The following is a 22,319-nucleotide window of genomic DNA, read 5'->3' on the forward strand; positions in this document are numbered from 1 at the left end:
TCAATATGGGTTTTGGCTGGGGCTAGACACTGTTGAAGAAGTGTTTAACTTTTCCCTAACAAAAGGAAAATATTTCAAGGCCAAGAGGGGTGATATACATATGACTTTCATGGACCTCTTCTGTGATTTTAACTTGGTTGATAGGGGGAAACTGTGGGAGTTGATGGATTGTGCAGGAATTTAATTTCCTTTATTGGACCTTCTCATGTGCCTACATTGGGATACTACCATGAAAGTTTGTTATACCCAAAACAGTGAATGCACTCAATCTTAATGGGCTACAAGGGGAGACCTGCCAGGGCTCTATCTTTGCACCTTTCTTATTTTATTTTACATCAATGCCCTAGACTCAGCTCTAGCCTCATGCATCAAAGATGTTCCTTAAATCAGGCTTCACCCTTTTCCTATCCTTCTATACATGGAAGGCGCAGTTCACATAGTCTGTACAGCCAATGGTTTACCAGCCTTATAAATTAATTGAATGATTTTATGGGAAACCTAAATTTGAAAGTCAGTCACCAGAAATCCTTTATATTGACATGTGGTCCAAAAAACACCTGATTGAAAAATTATTCAGTTGGGGGTATCACCATTGTCAAAGTATCTAATTTGAACTATTTGGGTATTTTGTTCTATGCCAGAATGAAATGGGGTAGGCTTATTACCCAGAGGTCTCTGAAGTTGTTGGTGTTGTGCAAAGCAATTTATAGCTTTGTGAAAAGTTTAGACCATAAGACAATCAGAAAAATGATTCTGTGATACAGGAGCAAATGCCTCTGAGCTGGGACCTATGTGGCAGGTTTATGGAGCTATGCCGGTCTTGGTAACTTGCAGTCATTAGAGAACACATTTTGTGCAGACTCCTGGCCATTCCCAAAACCAGGGCAAGTTTCAACTCACATCTTGAACTTGGCTTGGGGTATTTGGAGGAACTGATGAGAATGGCTCCCTTCATTTTGTGGCTGAAATTGTGGACTACAACTGACACTAGATTTTCTTGCAAGGTTTTAGAGGAGTCTTTTAGTTTAAGTAACATGGTTGCTATTCCTTCGCTTGCTTTTGTTAAGCAAGCTTTTCATGATCTTGAGTTGAGCACTTTGTTTGATTCACTAGGTTGCATTGGTGTCCATTCCCAGGAGGTGGTAAAGCAAAAATTCTCCATTGACAGGAAAAGTGCCAGAAAAAAAATGGCCTTGGTTCTTCTAAATGTGCCAATTTCAACTACTGTGGGGATGGAACTGTACTTATGGTGGAAAAGTGAATCCTGAGCCTAGATTCTATCTATCACACTTGAGATTAAGTACAGTCCACTTTTTAGTAGCATTTCCACTGACAGGTTTTTGGTCCCCTTCACTCCCACTTTGTCCTTGTGACACGGTTTCTCCCCAATCTACTACGCACTTTATGCTCTTTTGTTCACTGTACCACACTCTTAGATTGCATTTTTTACATCCTCTCTTACGTCACGTGAAGTTTAATATACACAAAGAAGGGTTGTACATTTTACAATGATTAGATTCGCCATTAGTGGGGTTTTCAATTCTGTGCCCTAAGAAGAAGAAGGAAATGCTCCTCATAAGTAGGTTAATTTTATGATCTTTTTATTTATGTCTAGCTGTATAGTATTTATCTTAGCAAAATCCTATTGTCTTAATAAGAAACCTGTATAGACTTCCTATTAGTGATAATGTACCTTTAACATATTTCCATCTAACTTAACAGGCCCTTAATTGAAGTTTTTGTTGTATGGATGATATTGGTGTAGTTTACTGTAATGCACTCAGTTGCCTTTTCTAAGAAGCATGTCTTTTAGTTTTTCTTTTATGAGATACTAATTTGAAAGTTTGATTTAAAAATGTAGTTTTTATTACTGAGTGATACTGATGTTTTTATTGTGTGCTTTTTTGGTCATGTAGGTACGAAATAAAAATGTCACTGGCTGGGCTACATTAAAATTGACCTACTCTTGTGCCTGGAGTGATGATATACTATGCTTTTTTAAGTTGAGCTCTTAAGCACTCCAGCCTGTTTGAATATAAATGTTGGCTTTTAACCATGCCCACCGCAAGCCCATCACTGTCATTCATTCATGGGCTTGCCGTTAAAAAATCCTTTGTTATCATTGGTAAATGATTTAAGTTTGTCCCTCCTTGGGGCAGTTTTGTTACCGCATTGGCCACCGACCCTTTAACATGGATAATTTTATGTCTGCCGATACTTATGACTGCAAGCAAACTTCTTTTTCCTTTTGTGTCTCTCCTAAGCACTTAGGCTCATGAGAGCTGTGACACTTTGAATTGGCTTGCTTATGTCAACTGTTTTACTTTTCTTTTTCAATTTATATGGCAAGAAAAGTCCAGTTAGGAATCTACAACGCTAATAGCTGTAAGTCATTCATCTTTGACAATACTTGGTTTGTTACAGCAGCTGATGTAGCCTTATAGGCTTCAAGTACAAAACACACTGGCTCATTCATTGTCTCGGAAAGAATAGCAACGAGCCAGCAAGCATGCTTTGGGGTAGGCATATAAAAATCCCCTTCTTGGGTGCCACCAGTCCTCACAAAATCCTGTGTGAGTCACCATTCAAAATGTGCAGAGTTAAAGGAGTCAACATTACGACTTGAGCAGGGAAACTATTGTGGTGCAGCCGCTCCGGTCACATGATCTGTGACTAAATTTACAGACTAATAATTCTGTGTCACTTCTGAGTCCTCCTGTTGTTTCTTTTTGTGGCAACAAGTGTTTTATCAATGTAGCGGATTACAACAATTATTATAAATTGGTTGTATTTCAAAGGGTTTTCTAAGCTGAACTTAGTAAATTAAGGGCCAGATTTAAGGGAAAATGACGGTGGGCGTCACTACACCAAATTTGGCAGCGTCACGCACCGTCATTTTCACAATGCCAGTATGCACCATATTTAATAGAATACTGTGCACCCCTGTGTTTCCCCCGCCTCAAAATGCAGGGGGTGTTGCTGTGGCACACCCACAGGAACACCAATTGCATGCCCCTTCCTCGCAAAGTGCTGTGTGAAGGGTCCATATTTACAAGGTAGCGTTAAACCACAAAAAGTAGCTTAACACCACCTTTTAAATACGGTGCAGTTCAGAGTGCCACCGCAGCGGCACTAAAAGTGACACTCCGGTGGTGCTAGGGGCTCTTAGATATGCCCCTAAACCACCCTGACAGTCAGTGGAATAGTGTTTCCTGGCGCCACAGACAGCGGCCATCAAATGTATGCTCTGGTTTCTCTTCTAACTGAATAAATTGTTCTCCTTTTACTAAAGATTTCCATGGAGAGAAACATTTATGAGTTTCACAAAATTTTTGAAAACCCTGCCAAGTACAGAGTTACCCTTACTTAGTATAAAGTATAACTACACATTTGTGACTCGCGGTTAACCTATAGCCCTATTACATGTCATATAAGAAAGATGCATGCTGTACAAAAAACTCCTTATCATTGGAAAAGATCCAGTACAATGTGGGAAGCAGCGATATATAACAACAGTTAAGGAAGGATCAATTGATAAATGAAACAAGTAACTGTATCCAATCTGGGTTTTATTTAGGGATCGGCTCTTGCTTCCCCTTTCTCACTGGTTATTGAAATTTATTTCAAATCCTCTTTGTGATTTCATTGTAAAGAGGTGTTAAAGTATACATTTACAAACATATATATTTATATATATATATATATATATATATATATATATATATATATATATATATATATATATATATTCATTTATATATTTATATATATGTGAAATGTACGTATATTTATATCATGCCAGGGCATAACGGCTGACTTTGAAATTGTTGAATACAGTTCGAATCCAGCACAATTAACCTACTGCGATACAGGGAAAATCACTTAATCAACCCTTGCCTAAAAACCACAAGCAATAGGTAAGCCAATAGGTAGTACTTATGCAAGATCTATTGGCTATGTCTATTCTGTTTCTTAGCCATGTACAGAAGCGTGGCTGCTACGCAATATGGCTGAAAGTAAAAAGAAAAAAAAAAGTGACATGACGCGGTCAATGCGTGCTCCATCATAGCTCTTTTTATTCTATTTTATTTTGAACCATGCTGCACAGCAGCCATGCAGCTGTACAGCATGGCAAAAAAGATTGACAAAGCCAATAGGTCTTGCATAGGTGAGACCCTATGGATTTATCAATGCTTTGGGAAAAAAGTGATATGATGAGGCTAGCGCTGGATGTGTCTAACTCATTCATTAGGTCTATCTGTGAGCATTTAACCACACCCACTGCATGCCCATCACTATCACTCGTTCATTGGCTTGCCTTATAAAAATCCTTTGTTATCATTGAGAAATGCTTTATGCTCATCCTTCCTTTGGGGCAGTTTTTTTACCGTCATTTACACCAACCCTGTTACATGGATAATTGCAAGTTTTCCGATACATTTGACTGCGAGCAAACTTCTTTTTCCTTTGGTGTCTCTCCTTTGGACTCATGCTCATGGCGGATGTAGCGCTTTGAATCGGCATGCTTATGCCAACTGTTTTACTTTTCATTTTCAATTCATGCGGCAAGAAAAGTCAGTTAGGAATTTACAACGCTAATAGCTCTAACTGAAGCAAATGTGAGACCCATTGCATTGCAAATGCTTATCCTATTAGTCTCAAATAACACAAAAGCACCTTATGGGAAGCATCTTAATATATTAGGTCAGTAGAACTAGGAATATGAGCTAAATATCACCCTATATGAAAATGAGACATTCATGATCCAATCTTAGGATATCAGCTGTCATATATTTACCCATTATTTGATTTCACAAAGTCTGTAAAAACTTCTACCATGGCTCTGAAAGTTAACACTGAAATAATGCCTATCATCTCTACTAGCTATAACTTCACAGGTTCACTCTCCCCCACGTCCCCCATTGTCACCCACATACTCCTCAAAGAATTGAACCAGACAGTGTAATTCTAGCATGCACCAAAGTGGTACGGACAGCAACTTATAAGAAGCATTGGCACTGCCAATAGGTCTCCTCTTTCCAAAAGCTATTGGTTTAGTCTATTTTAGCAGTGTTGTCCAGCACTATGGATGTACAGAATGTTTAATAATGTGTTACAAACTGCTACGAAACTGCCATTATTGTTTTGTTATTTATTAAGGGGTGAGTGATGGTGTGAGCAAAGAATTACAATCTGAAGAATGCAGTAGAGTAGGGTGGTAGAGAGTAGAGTGGTTTAGAGAACAGAGAGAACTATTAGGTGATCAAATGCAGGCAGGCTATCCCAACCTTTGGTGACGTTACCCAAAGACTTAAGGGAGTGAGGAATAGATCAATATGTCGACTTTCCGAAAATGAAGCACGATGGCCTACAAAACAGGTAGCGTTCCCTAGTCAGTGCTAGCTTGCTAAACTAACCCATATACCATAAGGTGGGCAGCTCAACTGACCTTAATTGGTTTCTTATCTTCAGTTTAAAGTGGACTGGGTAAACGTTCGATGGACCTTTTGACTGCACTCACAGAGTGAATCCCACCACAGGACTCAGTTTCAATACCAATCAGTAGCAATATCAATCAATAGAATCATCAATCTCCTGAGTCAGTAATTTCCACATACCATGGCCACTTTGGCCATGAATAACCACACCTTTATATAAAAATGTGACTGTTTATTATTCTATATTAACAATGCTAGTGTCATGTAACTCAATCTCAAAATCACATGATAAACAAACAGAAATAACACTGGTTGACCAAATCTTCTAAAGAATCTCAATTTAGTCAAAGCATGTATGGCTACACATTCTAGGATTACAGTACAACTCAATAGCAAAAATAACTGCGCAATAGAAATAGCATACATTTAGATTCAGCAAAGAAATTACATCAACAGTTGTTAATAATTAGCAAACATCTTCTGTGAGTCTCCTAGCTAAGCTTCTAATTAGAATGGCATGTTTGGGCTTCATGCAAAACAATTTAGTCAACACAAATTTAGAAAAACATCTAGCTATGGCTCTATCAAAATTAGCGGTTGGTACCTAGGTACAAAAGACAAAATTACATCAAGAACAATAACATTTCATCATACCTTGCCTCAGTATGGATCCGCAAGCTGCGACTTTCTTCGTCAATTGTACATCAGTTCGGTCAATATCGGCATTGGATTGTAGCAATTAAGTTCAAAATAGAATTGGGGGGCGTGGCCAAGGACCCGGAGATGGCGCACGCCTGAATTATTCGCTCCGGAGGGGCCGGTGAGTAGAGAGTCGGAATCGTGCCTTCCCCGGGCCGATTGAGGTCCAGGCTGTGGGGCGAGACCAGCGGACGGGGCCGAGCGTGTGTGGGCCTCCGCGGCGACCCCGGGAGTGCCGGAATCTGCCCGTCGGGGACTTCGGAGTCCGTGGGCCTGAGCACGCGGCAGAGGCCGCGGCCTTGCGTGGTGCCGCGAATCGAGGTGGTGAGTGCGCGGACGGCACAGAACAGCGGGAGGCGCCGAGCAAGCTATCCGGTGGCAGCGGAGGTGCCGGCGGGGGCCTGGTGGCCCAGGTGAGATCGCGCACTGCTGAGGCGCACGGAGACTGTGCCACTGGATGCGGGCGGCCCCAGAAGAACACAGGGGGCAGGCCCGAGATCGGGGTCGCGGCCACGGACGGGGCTGCAGGTTGAGGCGGCCCGGAGGCCTTGCGTGGTGCCGCGATCCGAAGCAGTGAGTGTGCGGACGGCACAGAACAGCGGGAGGCACCGAGCAGGCTCTCCAGTGGCAGCGGAGGAGCCGGTGGGGCCTGGGGGCCCAGGAGTGATCGCGCACTGCTGAGGCGCACGGAGACTGCGCCACTGGATGCGGCGGGCGGCCCCAGTAGAACACAGGGGCAGGCCGGAGATCGGGGTCTCGGCCACGGGCAGGGCTGCAGGTTGAGGCGGCCCGGAGGCTGAAGATAGTGGAGGACGCCGGCGGAGACTACCAGCTGGGGCGGAGATGCCGTTTGGGACCTGGTGGCCCAGCGGAAGACGCACTCTGTTGGATGGCAAAGTGGCGCTACTCTAGGTCACGGGCGAGGCCCCCAGGAAGGATTGGGGACGAAGCGAGGCCACGAGCGAGAGAGTGGCAGTGCGGAGCGATTTCGAGGTAGCGGCGTGACCCGGGGACAAACTGCGGGGCTGCTTGACTTGAGGTGGGCCTCTGGGCCCTGGCACACACCAAAGAAGCGGAGTGAACGAGGGATAACGGGACTTGGTGGACCCCTGCAAACACTGGTGAGCTAGATGCGGGGTGGCTGGTTCGACTGAGTCGGGGGTCGGAACGGGGTGGCCCCAGACTGAGTCGACCCGGGACCCATGGGTGATGAATGGGTACCCGGGGCTGAGGAATCCAGATGATAGGATCAAGCAAGCGAGATAAAAGGGCCGACTGACGAAGCTGGCGGATGGCGGATCGCGCCCCCGGGGGTGAGAGATGGGTGGATTGCCCAAAAGGTAGAATTGCGGACTCCCCCGGGCGCATTGGAGTACTGGAGATCCCTAAATGAGTAGGACCGAGTACAGAAGTGTCCCTGGTGCAACAAGGGAGGCTAGCGGGAGGAAATTCAGAGCCATGATGAAGAGTGACAGTTGAGAGTCTACGACGGGCTAAAGGACCCGGAGCTGAAACGGATAGCGCCTAAACGGAGGGTGTCTGGGGAGAGGCACTCCGGAGTGGAACAACAGAAACTGCTGGGGCAGCTGCCAGGGGCCCGGGGCGAGGTCCGCTGTTGATCAGATGCCCCCCAAGAGCCGCCACAAGAACAGAACCATGGACACTGCAGCTCAGGCCGAGAGCGGTGATTCGGACCCACAGGGCCACATGCAGATCAAAGTCCAGGATACTTTAGATAAAATACTCGGGGCGATCGAAGACACCAAAACAACGTTGCAACGGGAGATCAGTCAGGTAGCGGTGGAGGTGAGCCTACTGAGAGCGGACCACCATAAACTGGCAGACAGAGTCAAAGAGACAGAAACTGTACTGGCCGATATAGCACCAAAGCAGAATGACCTGATGGCTGAAGTGACCTCTCTGGCTGACAGAGTGGCGCGCCTCGAAAAGAGAGCTGAAGATGCGGAGGGGAGGAACAGAAGGAACAATGTGCGCGTGGTTGGCCTCCCGGAGGGGGCCAAGGGGGCGAACATTGTTGAATTTCTGGAGAAATGGTTCAGTATGACAGTGGCGCCGGGGCGCTTGACCCCTTTCTACACGCTGGAGCGGGCACATCGGGTGCCGGCGAGACCCCTTGCTCCGGGGAGACCCCCCCGGACCGTGATAGCTAAACTCTTACACTACAGAGACAGGGACTCCCTCCTGCAGAGGGCCAGGGAGTCGGGCCCATTTAAAGTCGCAAATGGGGAGGTGACACTGTTCCCGGACTTTACCCTGGAGGTGCAAAACAAGCGGTCTTCATTTCTGGCAGTTAAGAGAGCCCTAAGGGAGGAGGGAATTCAGTACTCGCTACTCTACCCAGCCAGATTAAGAGTGATACTGGAAGGGAAGGCAACATTCCTCCAATCCCCTGAGGAGGCATGGGAATGGCTTGAGTCACATGGCCCCCAGGCGGGAGGTCCCACAGGAGAGGGCCCGACCGGGGGCAGTGCTCGCCGAGCCCTGAAGGGAAGGAAGGCCAGAGACCGCAGACGACTGGCGCCTACACAAACACAGAAAGAGAAAGGCAGGAAGGAAGCACTGGAAGCGGCGGCACGCATGGGTGGTGAGGCATCCCCCCAGGAGGGTTCAGGGAAAGAAATGGACGGCACGCTGATGTCCTCTGCGGGAGACCTGGAGCATTCGGCCCGAGCCCCGAAGGTGACCCCACAAACGGCTGACGAACTTGGCTAGCCTGGGCCTGCGGAAGGCGCCGGGGACTGGGCATGTCAAGTGAAATAGTGGCCCCTCTGGACTTGGCCACCCCCCGGAACAGAACCTCGCCTATTCAAAATGGCGAGTACTGCTGATCAAAGGTTGAACAAGTTGCACGGTTGCATAGTTTACTGGACAGCCTACAGGTTAGGAGGTGCCCTGGGGATTGGGAGTTGGGATACACAGTTACAAGTTAATATGGCAATGTGGGTGGCGGAATTTGATTGCGGCAAAGACATGATGATGTGGGAAAATAACTTCGCGACTGGGGAGAAGCGGGGGCATTGTCACCAGATTGAAATCATGAAATGGCGGACTATAATTTATTGACCTGGAACGTTAGGGGGATGGGCACACCAGCTAAAAGGCACAAAATACTCTCTTATTTAAAGAGAAGGGGGGTACAGGTGGCATTACTACAGGAAACACTCTTGGCGTCTGGAGAGGGAGAGAAGCTAAGGCGCAGGTGGAGGGGCAGGTGTTTGCATCAGAATACTCAGCCTATGCAAGAGGCGCATTAGTATGGATCAGAGCGGGGGTCCCCTTCACAATGACCTCTTCCAATATAGACCGGGAGGGAAGATTCGTGATATTAGAAGGGAGGCTACAAGGTATCCCGATAGTCTTAAGCTGCATATATGCCCCCAACCAAGACCAGGTCCCCTTTATGACGAGCCTATCGAGACACCTCACACGCCAAAGCGCTGGAGAGCTATTAGTAGGGGGGGACTTTAACGCAGTGCTAGACACAAATATGGACAGGTCCACCCTGCCTCTACAAGGGGCAGCGACAATCAAAACAGCCAAAAGGCTGAGTGAGTGGCTGGACACGTGGGGGTTGTCACCCAACGGCTAGAGAATACTCATACTACTCGGGTCTCCACCGAGTGCACACTAGAATTGACAGAGTAGTCTGCACAGCAGGCCTGATAAGTAATATGACACGCTCGGAATACTTAGCCCGCACCTTGTCTGACCATAATCCCTTGTTAATAACGATGAGGGTGTCGGAGGATAGACCCCCCATACCATCATGGAGGCTGTCTCCTTCGGCACTTGAGGACCAGGCGTACAGAGAGGCCCTACGCGGTCACTTGGCAGAATATATTGAGACGAATAAGGGGTCTACTCCCTCTAGGGCCTTGGAAGGGGAGGCGCTCAAGGTGGTGACGAGGGGCTTCTGCCTGGGGCAGTCGGTAGGGGTGAGGCGCACACTTGAAAAAGAACTGAATGCCCTGGAGAAGGATATGCACGAGAGGGAGCTGGGACAAGGGAAGACAGCGCAGGAGAATGAAGAATATAACCGAGCTTGTAGGGAACACTCCCGCATTGAAGAGCAACTCCGGTGCCACGATAGGCAAAAATATTTAGCATCCCTACATGCGGAAGAGGGTAGATCGGGGAGACGGTTGGCGTGGCTGGTCCGCCCGGGAGGGCAGGGTGAGCCCATCACATGTGTAATAGACGGGGAGGGGTCTCGCAGACTCAGGCCGGGCCCCATAAACGATGCATTCAGGGAGTATTACTCGCAGTTGTACGGGAAACCCGGCGAACTGCAGATGGAATCTTTCGATAGATACTTACAGCAAACTCCACTACCAACACTGAGTGCAGAGGAGAGAGACAGCCTGGGGGGACCAGTAACGATGGAGGAAGTAAATGAAGCGATAGAACAGTTAGCACCCGGAAAGACCCCAGGGACAGACGGTCTCCCCATGGATTTTTATAAAAAATACAAATTGCTGCTGGCCCCCCAATTGACAGGGATGTACGCGGAGGCGCTGCAATATGGAGAACTACCGCACACAATGCGGGAGGCTTTAGTGGTACCGCTCCCCAAGACAAAAGACAGGGAAGCTCCGGTGACGGACTTTAGGCCCTTATCAATGTTAAACAGCAACTTCAAAATACTCAGTAAGATAATGGCTGCTCGGTTGCTCCCTCTTATGACAAAGTTAGTGCACGCTCACCAGAACGGTTTTGTCCCCGGCCGTAGTACCTCCCTGAACCTGAGACGGGTGTTTACGATCTTGCACATGCCCAGGGAGCGGAGGCCGTCAGAGGGGGCCTTACTCGCGGTGGATTTCGAGAAGGCCTTCGACTCCATCAGGTGGGACTATTTAAGGACTGTGATGCTTAAAATGGGGCTGGGGGAGAAGTGGGTGAAATGGGTGGATTTGCTGTACTCATCCCCGTTAGCAAGAGTTAAAACCGGAAGGATGATCTCCAGTGCATACCCAGTATACAGGGGAACTAGGCAGGGCTGCCCCTTGTCCCCACTACTGTTTGCCCTGGCAATCGAGCCCCTGGCATCGCAGCTGCGGTGTGAAGGCGTGGGCAAGGGAATTATTTGGGGTCCGTCTGAACATATAGTTCCTCTGTATGCAGATGATATACTTATTTACATGAGGGACGTGACAAGAGGACTCACGTGGGCATTGGGGATATTAGAAGACTTCGGGGGCCTATCGGGACTCCGACTTAATCGGAGGAAAACATATGTATTCCCCGTGATGTCAGACAGTGCACGCCCGGATGCATGCCCAGCTGATGTAAATTGGGCCCCGCGGACATTTAAATACCTGGGCATACAAATATTTCACGAAATAAACGATCTTAGGGATGGTAACCTCGGTTGGATACTTAGATCATTGCGCTCCTCGGTGGGGTTTTGGAGATCATTAAAACTAACAATCATGGCCAGAGTGGCGCTCTCAAAAATGGTCATGCTTCCACGCCTCCTCTACTATTTTGCTAACTTACCACTACAGATCCCCGCGGCATGGTTCCGAGAGTTTAACGCCTTGCTCAGAGAACTGATATGGGATGAGGGCCGCAGAAGAACCGCGCTCTCGACCATCTGTAGGCCGACACGGTTGGGAGGCCTGGGCGCCCCAGATTTCGTAGGTTATTACCTGGCATCACAGTTACAATGGGTGGCCGGCTGGCTAGCGGGTAGGGGGCGGCTGGACCTGGCTACCGCACATGGTGAAATTGACGTAGCTCAGATTACAGCAAATATGGCGGGCAGGAAGATGGCCCCCATTAGAGGCAACATAATGTACAATGTGGCGATGAGATGCTGGAAACAGTGTGAGAGGAGGACTGTAGTGGGGCCACCGTATTCTCCCGCTCTGCCGCTGGCGGCCGTCGCTCTGGACGCGAGAGCGGAGGGGCCAGTGGGACTGGGATTGGGACCTTGGACGAGAGCAGGGATAGAGACAGTGGGGGAGCTATTCAGGGAGGGGGTGCTGAGGAGCTTTGCTGATGTAGTGGGGGGGGGGAGTCCCAATAGGACAATTTTTACTCTTTGAAAGGCTGGTGCATACCCTGAAGGAGCATTGGACCACGGTCAACGCAGAACCCGCTCCCCACGGGGTGTTGCACCTCCTGCTGACAGAAGGAGAGGAAACTCACCTGATAGCAAAAATATACAGGGCCCAAATAGAGGTAGCTGTGGACCCCCTGCGATCCCTAAGAGAAAAATGGGTGAAGACAATTGGGCGGGATCTGACCGAGTCAGAGTGTACCAGAGCACTTGCTTATCCTAGGGTGATCTCACGCAACACTAGGCTGAGATACATCCAATACAATTATCTACACAGAACATACCTTACTCCTCAACGGCTGTACCGCATATACGGGGGGGGGAGCCCAAGACTTGCCCCAGATGTGGAGACGGTGAACCCGACTTTGATCATATGATGTGGGGATGCACGATACTCCAGAGGGGCTGGAAGGCGATGATGGCGAATCTCATGGAGCTGTTCGGGACGGAGCTCCGGCCAACCCCCGACATATGCCTATTGGGCCTCAGAGCTAGTGCCAAATGGAGCAGGGTAGAGAGTCGTTTCCTTGACCTGTCCCTAGCCCTCTACAAAAGGCTGATTACGAAGGGCTGGAAGTCGATCGCACCCCCCTCACTGACAGAATGGAGAGGCGATGTCACAAGATGGTCCAGAGCTGAACTGCAGGTCCTTAAGGCCGAGGTGGCCAGGGGGGTCCGCCAGACCCCCATCGCCTCGGAGTGGGAAAACCTAGTGACAAGCTGGGACGGCCTAACGAAGGGACCAATGGCACCTGAGGGGATGGGATGAATTAGTTGAGAGGGTCACCTGATGTGCTTGTAAGGGAAGGTTCCAGAAAACAGGATGGGAGAAACATCAGGCGCCCCGCCGGCCCGGGCGCAGAGGGAGAGAGTACAGGGGATAGGACTCAATAACTAAAAGAACAGAGGAGGGAGGGGAACAGAAGATAGGCCACTCCTACATAGAATGAAACTCCATGACGACCCCCCCCTCTTTGAAGTTAAGCAGGTACACCCACATAAGCCATTAAGTTTATATACAGTTTGTAGTGGAGTTAAGTCTGTTATCAGGTCACCAATATAAAAAGTAACAAGGGGCACTGAAAGTACTGTCTCCATAAAATCGGATTGATTAAGTGTTGTGAGCAATGTTATACAAGTATTATAAAAATACTGAAATGAGCAAGTAATTGTGAAACACAATGCAAACAAAGCAAAACAGTGGTGCGGACAACTTAGAAGAAGTGTATAACAATGACAAAATGTTACTGTAAAATGACCTACATATGTAAAACAGCAAACAGTTGAATAAAAATATATTTGAAAAAAAAGTTCAAAATAGAATTCTCTAAGTAAAGGATCAAGGCGAGTACACCTCATCATGAAGAAGGAAAACAGGAAAGTCTCTCAAGGAATGGGGATAATTCGATAGCACTTCTCTGCAAAAAGATTTTTTTAAAGTGTGCCCTCTTCTCTCTGTGCAGTTGGGCTAAGTTAAAAAGCATCCTGAACACTTACCACATTGACACTGGTCAAAGAATCATTTAGTCCAATGACAGTAGATCTTCAAATCTAAAATACAACCAAACTGTCCTTCACATGTTGATGATTGACTCCTCTTCTCCCGTTCCCATCGTTGGACTCATCAGGTAACAATTTTGTATCTCTCTGTCCTTCTGTCAGTGCATTCACTGTTAGCTCCTGGGAACATTGCTTTCACACACACTAAATTCTCCAATGTATCAAAAGCTAATACAGCGTATTATAGCGGGCAGTTCTCATGGGGAAGAAAATCATTTACTAGCATTTGGTCAACACGTGGAATAATACAAGTATTTATTTCTCTAAACAGCCATTTTGTGTGAATCATTTAAACAGTGAAACTTAACATGAGGCTGTCCAACTAGGCCCAAGACTTAGCTAGTTTAAGGTCTACAATTAATAAAGCAAGTACATAATAAGTAATGATTAATATAACATACTACTACATTTCTCTAAACATGAGCATGTCATTTCATATTAATTAGAATTTAATAAGGACACTTCTTGATTACTGACAGCCACTCGAGTAGTCACATTTTCCAAGTTGTGCATTATTTTCTATATTAAACCATTTTCTATGCAGATTCAACATTCAGAATATATGAATATTTATTAGCAAATTTCAGCGTTAACAGCAGTACATATGACCTTGGTCCTTGCTTCAGTGGAGGGACAAACTCAGCAAACTTCATGGTGCACGCATGCTGTGACAAGCAGAAAAGATGCAAATGAGAGCAATGAGGTAGCTAACCAATGTAAGGTATGGGTGGGCTATTGCCCACTAAACTATAAACAAAATGACTCGAAGAGTCAGTGCATGTACTGTCTATGTAGGACCTAAAAAGGCTACTACTTCACTGACACTGAATGAAGTACTCCCTAATAAAATCCAAATACCTCCCATTTACACACCGACTCCTCAATATAGCCTTCTTCTGACAACTAACCTTTCAGTCCAGTTCAGGTACACCACAATAACAGAACACAAACTGGCTCGCCATATGTGGGCACGACTACTCATTGACATGATTTATGCAGACTTCATTACTGCCAGTTACAACTGATCAGAGAACTAATCTATTGCATTCTCCTCCTCCCCTATGTTATACCACACCTCGTTGCAAACGTGCCAGCCCCCGGCAGTTGTGGGTCGACAGCGGTGGCAGCTGTACATTGCTGCCATCAGCTGCTCACCCTTGTTTCAGGAATCTAGGACTAGTGAGCATTCTGCTGACTGATTCCTGGCTTTTACATGGTGTAAATGGAGCTGGATTCGGATCACTGAGAAGGACAAAAAAGAAGCCGCGAGAAAATAATGTGTAGGTTGCATTACATGAGTCAGTTCCTTCGGGGAAGGCAAGCATTCACTCCTTGCCCTTCTGTCCTCTTCCCCTGGGGAAGTGGGAACTGTTGGGCAATCGACAAGGCCCTGAGAGAGTGTAAACTGCCTGGTCTTCCAGCGCTGTACCGGTTCTGTCTTTCCTCTCTCCACCTTGAGCCATTGCAAAGAGACGCATGTTGGTGGAACTGCATAATTCCTTTAGTCAAGCATATGAATAGCAAGACTTAGAAGATGCAGTAAATGTGCCAAAGTAGCATTTAACGTTCGGTTTTGCAGGCTACGGGCAGCAGCGATGGCAAGCTAGAGAAAGTACTTAAAAGGAGGAGGTGAGCGAGCATTGTCTGGGAATGGTAGTATACCACTGCACCACTGCTCTAGTAAATGATGGTGTCATAAGTGGTGCCCTAAGCTTGTTTATTTTAGTTAGCTGCTTTCAAAATATCATGCTCATCAATTGACTGCTGCAGCCCGTGAGGCATTTTGAGTCAGTTAACTCTAAAAACTGATTTTTGTTCTTTGTACTTTCACATCTGTACCTCGAGTATGTTTGGAACCTCATAACAGAGAGCGGATTTATGGAGTGTTTGGCCAGGAATCCGAGCAAGATGGCCACACTGTAGTGCTCCTCTGCAGGCTGAGAGCTAAACTCTGCTCATTATCCTTGCATCCTGCCAACACTAACTTAATTCAGCACAGAATGTGAAGTGGATTGCCATTGACATGCAAAGCAGATGGCTATTCTTCACCTACGACTCCAAATTAACCGTCTAAGCGAATACACTTGTTAGGCCGCACTTGAAGCTGCCTACTCTAAGACGGTGGTGGAGCAAAGCTGGACAGGCGTCCTTAGAGACTGGTGATCGGGCTGCCCTACCCCTTCAATTTGCCTGATCTTACCTGTATGATGGTGCCGCTGTACTGGGATGGCCACCTGGGCACCGTGGCAAGGTGCATCAGCCTCTTGTGCTGAGGCTGCAAGCCCGGGGCGTTGGTGCACTGTGACATCCATGGCAGGCTGATCTGCGGGTGAGCTCCTATCCTGAACCTGGCTGATGCACCTGTATGCCTGCCAACCAGGGAGTGCTTGGAGGACTTCCCCTAACCCCCCCTTGGAATGACGGCTGTCAAAGGTGTGGACAGTGTAGGTGAGCCTACTACCCCTGCTAATTGTGCCCTGGCATTGCGCACATCATCTCGCTCCTCACTGCACGGGCCTTGGTGGTCCTGAAGACTCACTGCTTTTTCTCCACCACTGTTGCACGGTCTGGGACTGGCTTCCATGCCTGCATACCTGCAGCAGGGAGGGCATGGAGGGCCTCCCGAGATACTTTTACTGCTGAATACTGAGTGGCAGAACTGTGACAGTGAACCACGCTGCCCCTGATGCCTGTGCCCCGACGCCGGATGAGATATCCTGCTCCACGCCACACAGACCTTGGTGGCCTTACAGACCTACGACCTTCTTCCCAGTGCTGGGCTTTATACAGACCCTTGGCTCCATCTGTGATGCACCTGGGAGCAACTTTATTTATTAAAGGATAACCCTCTTCTGCTGTGGAGGACTGCTGGATCCGTAGATTGCATAAGCGTGACCAATACTCACATCTGACTTCACCTATTAATGCCCCTGTCACAGTGGTACACAATCTTAATGCCACTGACAGTGTCTGACAGATAAGTTGAAGCCCCTGTCTACCTGGCATAGCCCAGATAGGATCGATGGTGAGGGGGTCCCATTAATTGGACTTCTACAAATTTTGCATCTGTCACCGTAGATGACTTGCATCATGGCAACAGAGAGGTTGCTAACCTTACCCCCTTCATTGACGTGTGCATAGTGTCTGGAATAACTGTGAGTGCATTTTCTAATGCTGTTCACTGAGGCTATCTTCTCTGGCCTCTCTACCTCGTGCTTGGACATTTTCTGGCCAAATGCCCAGCCTGCGCTTACCTTTCACGTCACCAGGGGCTACATGACAATGCAGTGAGGCTTGGGGATTTGTCTGTAGCTGAAGGTTATTACACTGATGCTGTGAGGGTGGAGCAGGTGGAGGTGATTGGGAAGCCCCTCCTGTAACTAGTGAGCAGCCTCTGCTTGACTAAATGGGGAAAACAGACAAATTATAATTGCGCCTCACGTTAGAGGCTTGCAGCACGTCCAGAACTTCCCATATGAGTTCTTCAGACCCTGACATGTCAGCACAGGACCCCCTGCCTTCAGCCCTTAAGACTACGCTCCTTGCAATGCAACAGAGCTTGCTGTCCATTGATGGGAAAATAGATACTTTAAACATACGTAGGGATAGGAGAACCACCAAACTGGAAAAACAAATAGTGTGGATCACAGACGTGGAACACCGCAGTACCACAACAGAAGATGAAGTTCACATGATGAAGGAGAAATGTCTAAACATGGAGAATGTTTTGGCAGTAGTACATGCCAAAAATGAATACTTGGAGGCACAATATGGACATAAAAATCTGTACATAAGTGGCATCCCGGTATTGACAAATATCGGCAAGATGGAGTTGCACCAGATTGCTCACATATAGGGATCATTATGTTGTCCTGTGCCTATTGCATGAAAAGACTGACATCAGTTATCAAGGGAATTAAGTAGCCTTCAATCCTGACTTTACGGCAATGGTGCAGGCGGCCAGGAAGGAATTGTACCCTGTCAAAAAACAACTACCGAAACAGAAATTCCCTTTGCAATGATGTCCCCGCATGCCTCCCTATAGAACACCACAGGGGTTTTCTTCACCTAAATCTGCAAAACACGTTCTCAGGAAACTTCCCAAACACCATCAAGACACTCAGGCCCATATTTATACTTTTTGACGCTAAACTGCGCTAACGCAGTTTAGCGTCAAAAAATTTAGCGCCGTCTAACGCCATTCCGAAGCGCCATGCGGGCGCCGTATTTATGGAATGGCGTTAGCCGGCGCAAGCAGACCGGCGCTGCCTGGTGTGCGTGGAAAAAAACCACGTAGACCAGGCAGCGCCGGCGTAGGGGGAAAATGGCGCTAGGGCGTCTTAAAATGGCGCAAGTCGGGTTGACGCTAAAAAATCGTCTTAACCCGATTTGCGCCATTTTTTCGACGCCCAGACGCCATTTAAATGACTCCTGTCTTAGTAAAGACAGGAGTCATGCCCCCTTGCCCAATGGCCATGCCCAGGGGACTTATGTCCCCTGGGCATGGTCATTGGGCATAGTGGCATGTAGGGGGGCACAAATAAGGCCCCCCATGCCACCCAAAAAAATAAAAAAATATAAAAAATTATACTTACCTGAACTTACCTGAATGTCCCTGGGGTGGGTCCCTCCATCCTTGGGTGTCCTCCTGGGGTGGGCAGGGGTGGCAGGGGGGGTCCCTGGGGGCAGGGGAGGGCACCTGTGGGCTCATTTTGAGCCCACAGGCCCCTTAACGCCTACCCTGACCCAGGCGTTAAATAGTGGCACAAATGCGGGGTTTTTTGACCCGCCAACTCCCGGGCGTGATTTTTGCCCGGGAGTATAAATACGACGCATTTGCGTCGCCGTCATTTTTTTAGACGGGAACGCCTTCCTTGCATCTCATTAATGCAAGGAAGGCGTTCACGCAAAAAAATGACGCTATTTGCCAATACTTTGGCGCTAGACGCGTCTAACGCCAAAGTATAAATATGGCGTTAGTTTTGCGCCGAATTTGCGTCGAAAAAAACGACGCTAATTCGGCGCAAACGGAGTATAAATATGCCCCTCAGCATGCAGACATGGATAGTCAGGGTGTTTGAACATGTGCTCCCTTATAAAGCCCCAGATAGCAGCTGACTGTTGATAAGGTGAGTGATTGCACCTCACATTGTGTAATGCCAAATTGTACTCCATGGTTGAAAACGATACGAGGGTTAACTTTATCACACTAAGATGATAATACACTACACTCCCTTACTTACCCCAAGCTCAGGTTTCATATTAAGTAGTGTTGTCTTTATGTTGATACATATTGTTGAACCCCTTCTTATTACTTAAGTCCTCCATTGAGTGCTTAGCCCAGGATCAATAATTCAAGATGCTGTAACTCATTGTGTCTCTCGGCCGCCCCCGATCATTGGGTGGGATTACAGGTAACTGGCGCCCCCATGAGGGTATACCCTGTATGTTTACTCATATTGATTTCTTACAGGCTGATGATGACTGCCAATGTTTAATTTTTTTAACATGCTCTTTCTTTTCAGGAATTTAGATGGCCTTTGGAAAAATTTGGAAGCCAAAGTGGGAGGGGGGAAGTTAATGTTTTTATACTGACTCACCACTAGACCCGGGCAGTTAACTCCTCTCTGCTCGTGGAGTTTTTGGAATTTGGCCACTCCACGCTGTGCAGAGTTGTGCGGAGTTCCCGAATTCCATCATCTGACGTAAAGCAGAGTTTTTTTTATTCCATTTGAGCATGTGAGATTTGATTTTGGCACTTGCTCCCAAGCACCATGATATTCTCAGGCCAATAACAAGCACGTGTGAGAATTTGTGCCTGCTCGCACGGCTTCTGGTGACCACAGCCCCAATATAGTGCTGCTCGTGAGTGTGAACGCATATTGAGTAGATTTTCTACTCAACAAGCAGCTAAATCTACTAAAAAATACGTTTTTGAGTGGATTTTCTGCTCCACAGGACTGTTTAAGTTGTTTTTTAGTGCCAGCAACCTTTTTTTTCAAACAGGAAGGAATTCCCCTAGAGACTTCAACTTCTTGCCCAGCAGGATCCTCCAAATTCTTTGTCCAACTCCTGGTCACATTTGACTCGGATTTCGAGGTGGAAGGATCACACTCTTTATCTGTAGATTTTGGCCCTCATTACAATCCTGGCGGTTGGTGTTAAAGCAGCGGTAACACCGCCAACAGGCCAGCGGAAAAAATAAATTGAATCACGACCATGGCGGAAACTGCCAACATAGATAGCCACTTTAAAACTCCGACTGCCACGGTGGTAGAAACAAACACCCCGGCGGTAACAGCCAACAGACAGGCGGAACACAAGGTTCCTCCCACTGTATTACCACACGCCTAACCGCCACCTTTTCAGGGGCAGTGCCAACGGTATCAAAAGCACGGCGAAAACAGGACTTGGAACGGAAACCACTCACCTTTCCATACTCAAGGAACAACCAGGACGCCATGGAGCCCGAACTACAGGCCCGGCCAATGCTGGTCTACCTCCTCTTGTATCAGGAGCAGGAAAGACGCCAGCGATGACAACGTTGAGTGCTGCACCTCGCACAAAGGGGGGAGGGAAAAGAGAGTGACACACACATGAAACACGCAACAGCCCCACCTCCACCTCCACCCTCACCCACAACACCATACACACAAATGCATGGAGCAACATTACATATACACCCCATCACACCCTGGAAGAACGCAAAGACAAAAGGAAATGATTGTAACAAGTGTAATCTATTACAAATCAGATAGGCCAAATTAAAAAATTAGTATCTACAAATATGTACACCAACTGCACAAGTCTGGATATAAATTAAATCACTGTCCATGGATCAGTGTCCCAGAATGCATGGTAACTGGCGCCCCCATGAGGGTATACCCTGTATGTTTACTCATATTGATTTCTTACAGGCTGATGATGACTGCCAATGTTTAATTTTTTTAACATGCTCTTTCTTTTCAGGAATTTAGATGGCCTTTGGAATAATTTGGAAGCCAAAGTGGGAGGGGGGAAGTTAATGTTTTTATACTGACTCACCACTAGACCCGGGCAGTTAACTCCTCTCTGCTCGTGGAGTTTTTGGAATTTGGCCACTCCACACTGTGCAGAGTTGTGCGGAGTTCCCGAATTCCATCATCTGACGTAAAGCAGAGTTTTTTTTATTCCATTTGAGCATGTGAGATTTGATTTTGGCACTTGCTCCCAAGCACCATGATATTCTCAGGCCAATAACAAGCACGTGTGAGAATTTGTGCCTGCTCGCACGGCTTCTGGTGACCACAGCCCCAATATAGTGCTGCTCGTGAGTGTGAACGCATATTGAGTAGATTTTCTACTCAACAAGCAGCTAAATCTACTAAAAAATACGTTTTTGAGTGGATTTTCTGCTCCACAGGACTGTTTAAGTTGTTTTTTAGTGCCAGCAACCTTTTTTTTCAAACAGGAAGGAATTCCCCTGGAGACTTCAACTTCCTGCCCAGCAGGATCCTCCAAATTCTTTGTCCAACTCCTGGTCACGTTTGACTCGGATTTCGAGGTGGAAGGATCACACTCTTTATCTGTAGATTTTGGCCCTCATTACAATCCTGGCGGTTGGTGTTAAAGCAGCGGTAACACCGCCAACAGGCCAGCGGAAAAAATAAATTGAATCACGACCATGGCGGAAACTGCCAACATAGACAGCCACTTTAAAACTCCGACTGCCACGGTGGTAGAAACAAACACCCCGGCGGTAACAGCCAACAGACAGGCGGAACACAAGGTTCCTCCCACTGTATTACCACACGCCTAACCGCCACCTTTTCAGGGGCAGTGCCAACGGTATCAAAAGCACAGAGAAAACAGGACTTGGAACGGAAACCACTCACCTTTCCATACTCAAGGAACAACCAGGACGCCATGGAGCCCGAACTACAGGCCCGGCCAATGCTGGTCTACCTCCTCTTGTATCAGGAGCAGGAAAGACGCCAGTGATGACAACGTTGAGTGCTGCACCTCGCACAAAGGGGGGAGGGAAAAGAGGGTGACACACACATGAAACACGCAACAGCCCCACCTCCACCTCCACCCTCACCCACAACACCATACACACAAATGCATGGAGCAACATTACATATACACCCCATCACACCCTGGAAGAACGCAAAGACAAAAGGAAATGATTGTAACAAGTGTAATCTATTACAAATCAGATAGGCCAAATTAAAAAATTAGTATCTACAAATATGTACACCAACTGCACAAGTCTGGATATAAATTAAATCACTGTCCATGGATCAGTGTCCCAGAATGCATGGTAACTGGCGCCCCCATGAGGGTATACCCTGTATGTTTACTCATATTGATTTCTTACAGGCTGATGATGACTGCCAATGTTTAATTTTTTTAACATGCTCTTTCTTTTCAGGAATTTAGATGGCCTTTGGAATAATTTGGAAGCCAAAGTGGGAGGGGGGAAGTTAATGTTTTTATACTGACTCACCACTAGACCCGGGCAGTTAACTCCTCTCTGCTCGTGGAGTTTTTGGAATTTG

General features: G+C 47.2%; 1 non-coding gene across 1 annotated transcript; it reads left to right on the forward strand.

Annotated features, from left to right (window-relative positions):
- The first annotated feature begins 3,242 nt into the window (after nt 1-3,242).
- LOC138292110 (U5 spliceosomal RNA) lies at nt 3,243-3,358 on the forward strand. Its single transcript, XR_011202590.1, has one exon. It is a non-coding gene; the product is annotated as a U5 spliceosomal RNA (small nuclear RNA).
- The last annotated feature ends 18,961 nt before the right edge of the window (nt 3,359-22,319 follow it).

The sequence above is a fragment of the Pleurodeles waltl genome, chromosome 1_1 (assembly GCF_031143425.1).
Source record: "Pleurodeles waltl isolate 20211129_DDA chromosome 1_1, aPleWal1.hap1.20221129, whole genome shotgun sequence".
Classification (NCBI taxonomy): Eukaryota; Metazoa; Chordata; class Amphibia; order Caudata; family Salamandridae; genus Pleurodeles; species Pleurodeles waltl.